The sequence below is a fragment of the Rhinopithecus bieti genome, unplaced genomic scaffold (genome assembly GCF_001698545.2).
Source record: "Rhinopithecus bieti isolate Rb0 unplaced genomic scaffold, ASM169854v2 scaffold_10589, whole genome shotgun sequence".
NCBI classification, from domain to species: domain Eukaryota; kingdom Metazoa; phylum Chordata; class Mammalia; order Primates; family Cercopithecidae; genus Rhinopithecus; species Rhinopithecus bieti.
The window spans coordinates 3,710,278-3,715,773 of record NW_016807065.1 but is presented as its reverse complement, the minus strand read 5'-3'; positions in this window follow the sequence as shown (position 1 = coordinate 3,715,773).

The following is a 5,496-nucleotide window of genomic DNA, read 5'->3' as shown; positions in this document are numbered from 1 at the left end:
ATTCTCCTGCCGCAACCTCCTGAGTAGCTGGGACTACAGGCGCCCGACACCACGCCTAGCTAATTTTTGTATTTTTAGTGGAGACGGGGTTTCATTACGTTGGCCAGGATGGTCTCGATCTGTTGACTTCGTGATCTGCCCAGCTTGGCCTCCCAAAATGCTGGGATTACACGTGTGAACCACCGTGCCCGGCTGCCCAGGCTCCTTTAAAGGTTTTGTAAACGATCTGCCCAAAAAAGCAATTACATAAAATAATCAAGCCAAATGTTCAACCTAAAGTTCAAACAGGACAGAGACTCAGCCTGATGGTTAAGGCCCATTTCACACTAAAAACCTTAATCTTTGAAAGCGTAGAGGAGGCCAAATCTGAGTGACTCGTTCTCTTAGCCCTTGGATATCTCTATCAAGAGATGACTCAGACATGTTTACTGCTTAATTTTTAACTGAATCTGTGAGTAATAATCTGGCAGTTTTCCTTCTGATGACCATTGCAGTTATTTCCATCCTCAACAGTTTTGCACCATATGTTCCTGCCTGCCCGTTGTTTCTATTTTGTTTTTGTTTTGTTTTGTTTTGAGACTGAGTCTCTCTCTATTGCCCAGGTTGGAGTGCAGTGGCATGATCTCGGTTCACTGCAACCTCCGCCTCCTGGGTTCAAGTGATTCTTGTGCCTCAGCCTCCCGAGTAGCTGGGATTACAGGTGCCCACTACCATGCCCAGATAATTTTTGCATTTTTAGTAGAGACAAGGTTTCACCATGTTGGCCAGGCTGGCATAAGCTACCACACCTGGACTTTTTTTTTTATTTTTTATTTGAGACGGAGTCTCTCCTCTGTCCACCCAGGCTTGGATGCAGTTGGGCCAGATCTTCAGCTCACTGCAAGCTCCGCCTCCGGGTTCCCGGCCATTCCTCCTGCCTCAGCCTCCAGAGTATGCTGGACTACAGGCGCCCGCCACCTCGCCCTGGCTAGTTTTTGTATTTTTTGTAGAGACCACGTTTCACCGTGTTAGCCAGGATGGTCTCAATCTCCCGACCCGTCGTGATCCGCGCCGTCTCGGCTCGCCAAGAGTGCTGAGATTAGCAGCTTGAGCCACCGCGCCCGGCTTTTTTTTTTTTTTTAAGATGGAGTCTTGCCTGTACCCAGGCGGATGTGCAGTGGGCGTGATCTGCTCGCTCACTGCAACCTCTACCTTTCCGGGTTTAAGTGATTCTCCTGCCTCAGACTCCCGAGTAGCTAGCATTACAGGTGTGGACCACCACGAGTAGCTAATTTTTGTATTTTTAGTAGAGATGGGCTTTCACCATGTTGGCCAGGCTGGTCTTGAACTCCTGACCTTGTGATCTGCCCGCCTCGGCCTTCCAAAGTGCTGGGATTACAGGCATAAGCGACCGCACCCAGCTTTTTTATTTGTTTTTTCTTTTTTTTTTTTTTTGAGACAGAATCTCTAGGCTGGAGTGCAGCGATGTAATCTTGGCTCACTGCAACCTCCGCTTCCCAGGTTCAAGCGATTCTTTTACCTCAGCTTCCTTAATAGCTGGGACTACAGGTACCTGCCACCACAGCTGGCTAATTTTTGTATTTTTAGTAGAGACAGGGTCTCACTATACTGCCCAGGCTGGTTTTGTACTCCTGAGCTCAGGTGATCCGCCCCCCTCAGCCTCCCAAAGTGCTGGGATTACAGACGTGAGCCAGCACGCCCAGCCCTGCCTGCCTTTTTGCCCAGACAAGATCAACCATTGTACACAGTCACGTGGAGGCACCTCACTCTCAGCCCACTGGCAGCAATGATGACGGGTCCTGTTGGGCAGCTGCTGTATGCCAGGCACTATTCTGGCTCCCTGATTCTGGACAACAGTCCCACAGGATGGTCACTGGTGTTAGTCCCATTTCATATATGGGGAAACTGAGGCACAAAGAGATGGAGAGATTTCAAGGTCATGTAGCCAGCAGAGGCAGAGCTGGGGTTTGAAGCCAAGTGAGTTGAATCCTACGCTATGGTGCTGTTCCACTAGAAACACACCCATGCCGGCATGCATCCTCCTGAATACACAGCGGAGACACTGTGTATCACGTCGGAGACACTCGGTTCCAGAGTAGCAGGGTGTGTGCCCCAACTTCACAAAGCTCAACTGCTTTGCATAATCATACCTTGCAAGCTGGGAGTGGTGGTTCCTGCCTCTAATCCCAGCACTCTGGGAGGCTGAGACAGGAGGATCTCTTGAGGAAATGTTGTGGTCATTTCTTTAACTTCAGGAGTTCCAGACCAGTCTGAGCGACGTAGTGAGAATGTACCTTGTGACTCTTTTTTTTTTTTTGAGATGGAGTCTTGCTCTGATGCTGAGGCTGGAGTGCAGTGGCACAATCTTGGCTCACTGCAACCTCTGCCTCGAGGGTTCAAGCGATTCTCCTGCCTCAGCCTCCCAAGTAGCTGGGATGACAGGCACCCACCACCGCGCCCGGCTAATTTTTTGTATTTTTAGTAGAGACGGGGGTTTCACCATGTTGGCCAGGCTGTTCTCCAACTCCTAACCTCAGGTGATCGGCCTGCCTAGGCCTCCCAAAGTGCTGGGATTACAGGCGTGAGCCACCATGCCTGGCCTGTACCTTGCAACGCTTACACAAAACCCCAGGTGCACACACTCGGGTGCCAGTCCGTGTTTTCCAGAGACCTGGATGTAGCTTTTCCAGCAACTGGACTCATTTGAACTATGTAATTCCCCTCTCCTGTCTCCTTCCTCCTTCAACATGTGTAAACACTCCTTCATGGCTCGAGATCAATCTCAGGCTGGGTGCTCATGCCTGACCACCCAGCATTTTGGGAGGCCAAGGCAGGAGGATCACTTGAGCTCAGGAGTTTGAGACCAGCCTGGGGAATATAGTGAAATCCCGTCTCTAAAAAAAAAAAAAAAAAAAGTCTGGGCAGAGTGGCTCATGCCTATAATCCCAGCACTTTGGGAGGCTGAGGTAGGAGGATCTTGAAGTCAGGAGTTTGAGACCAGCCTGGCCAACATAGTGGAACACCGTCTCTACTAAAAATACAAAAAATTAGCTGGGCTTGGTGGCAGGCGCCTGTAATCCCAGCTGCTTGGGAGGCTGAGGCGGGAGAATCGCTTGAAGCCAGGAGGCAGAGGTTGCAGTGAGTTGAGATCGAGCCACTGTACTCCAGCCCGGGTTATAGTGCATGACTCCATCTCAATCAATCAATCAATCAATCAATAAAACTAGCACGGTATGGTAGTGTGTACCTGTAGACCCAGCTATTAATACATGGGAGGCTGAGGCAGGAGGATTGCTTGAGCCCAGGAGTTCCAGATCAGCCTGGGCAACATAGTGAGACCCCATCTGTACAAGAAATAATAATAATAATAAAATAGCTGGGTGTGGTGGCATGTGCCTGTAGTCCCAGCTACTCAGGAGGCTGAGGTGGGAGGATCTGGGAGTTCAAGGCTGCAGTGAGTCATGATTATGCCACTGAACTCCAGCCTGGCCGACAGAGCGAGATCCTGTCTTAAAAAAAAAAAGATCCACTTCACTCCATACTTTCCTTCCCTCTTTTCTTCAGTTCTATCTGGTCCCTAGCTCACTCTCTAGCTGTCTGACTCATGCAAATTTCTCTGCTCACACCACTAATGCTCTGTGAGGCTTCACCTCTGCCCTGGGGTAGACAGAGGACCCAGGCCAGGTAGAAGTTAACACTCGAAGAGGTCACTGGCAACGTGATGGGAGACACACTACAGAGACCCTGAGAGGAGAGGATTTTTGCTAGGAAACAATCAAGGTAGACTTTATGGGGGAGGCGTCTGTTCACTCAACCTCAGAGGCAGAAGAAGGAGGGGCCCCCCGGCACAGCCTGGGGTGCTGTCCCTTCCAACTACTTCCTGTGCAATCCCTCCCTCAAGGCCTGTGATGGTGAGGGTGGAGAGTGGGGCCCTTCCCCAGTGGGTGAGGAAAACCAGAGCCCACGCTTACTTCGAGGAGACAGCTGAGCACAAGAGGTGTGACTCCAGCAAACGTGAGGTGCTAAGAGGGTGACGTTGAGTCTCCACGGTGGGTGGGGCCGCCTGGCTCAGATGTCCCAACCACAGCACGTCACGGCGCTCCCTGACTGCGGCCTGAGCCTTCCCCAGGCGTTGAGGTCTTGTTTCCCTTCCCTGGGGCGCCTTTCAGAACTCCGCCAAGCCCCCCAGCACAGATAGGAGTTCAGACCGGTCTCAGTGAGACCTTGGCCAAGAGACGTCACTTTCTGGAGTTTCAATTTCTGTGCCCACGTTTTAGGGACGATGGTGTACCACAGAACTGTAGAGAAAATTCAGTGACCATCACAATGACAGGTTGCCTTTATCGAACATTTACTATGTGCTGGGCACAGTGCTCAGAGCAAGCTTTCCACCATTCTTTGAGATCCACTACGATTTCCATTTAACACATCTGAACAATGAGCTGAATCAGAGAAGTGAAGCCATTTGCCCAAGATCACACAGCAAACACTCTCACACTCTCTCTCTTTTTTTTCTTTTTCTTTTTCTTTTTTTTGAGGCAGAGTCTTGCTCTGCTGTCCAGGATGGAGTGCAGCGGCACGATCTGTGCTCACTGCATCCTCCGCCTCGCGCATTCAAGCGAATCTCCTACCTCAGCCCCCTGAGTAGCTGGGATTACAGGCATGTGCCACCACGCCCAACTAATTTTTTGTATTTTCAGTAGAGACGGGATTTCACTGTGTTAGTCAGGTTGGTCTCAATCTCCCGACCTCAGGTGATCCACCTGCCTCGGCCTCCCAAAGTACTGGGATTATAGGCATGAGCCACCATGCCCAGCCTGTCTTTCTTTTTTTGTTTTTGTTTTTATTTTAAAGACAAGGTCTTGCTCTTTTTTGCCCAGGCTGGAGTGCAGTGGTGTAACCATAGCTCACCACAACCTCTGCCTCCCTAGGTCAAGCGATCCTCCCACCTCAGCCTCCCTGAGTAGGCTGGGACCACAGGTGTGTGCCATGACACTTGGTTAATTACTTTTTTTTTTTTTTTTGAGGCGGAGTCTGGCTCTGTCGCCCAGGCTGGAGTGCAGTGGCCGGATCTCAGCTCACTGCAAGCTCCGCCTCCCGGGTTCACGCCATTCTCCTGCCTCAGCCTCCCGGGTAGCTGGGACTACAGGCGCCGCCACCTCGCCTGGCTAGTTTTTTGTATTTTTTAGTAGAGACGGGGTTTCACCGTGTTAGCCAGGATGGTCTCGATTTCCTGACCTCGTGATCCACCCGTCTCGGCCTCCCAAAGTGCTGGGATTACAGGCTTGAGCCACCGTGCCCGGACTACTTTTTTTTTTTTTTGAGACAGAGTCTTGCTCTGTTGCCCAGGCTGGGGTGCAGTGGCGCCATCTTGGCTCACCACAACCTCTGCCTCCCGGGTTCAGGTGATTCTCCTGCCTCAGTCCCCAAAGTAGCTGGGACTACAGGCGTGTGCCACCGTGCCTGGCTGATTTTTTTTTTTTTTTTTTTTTTTTT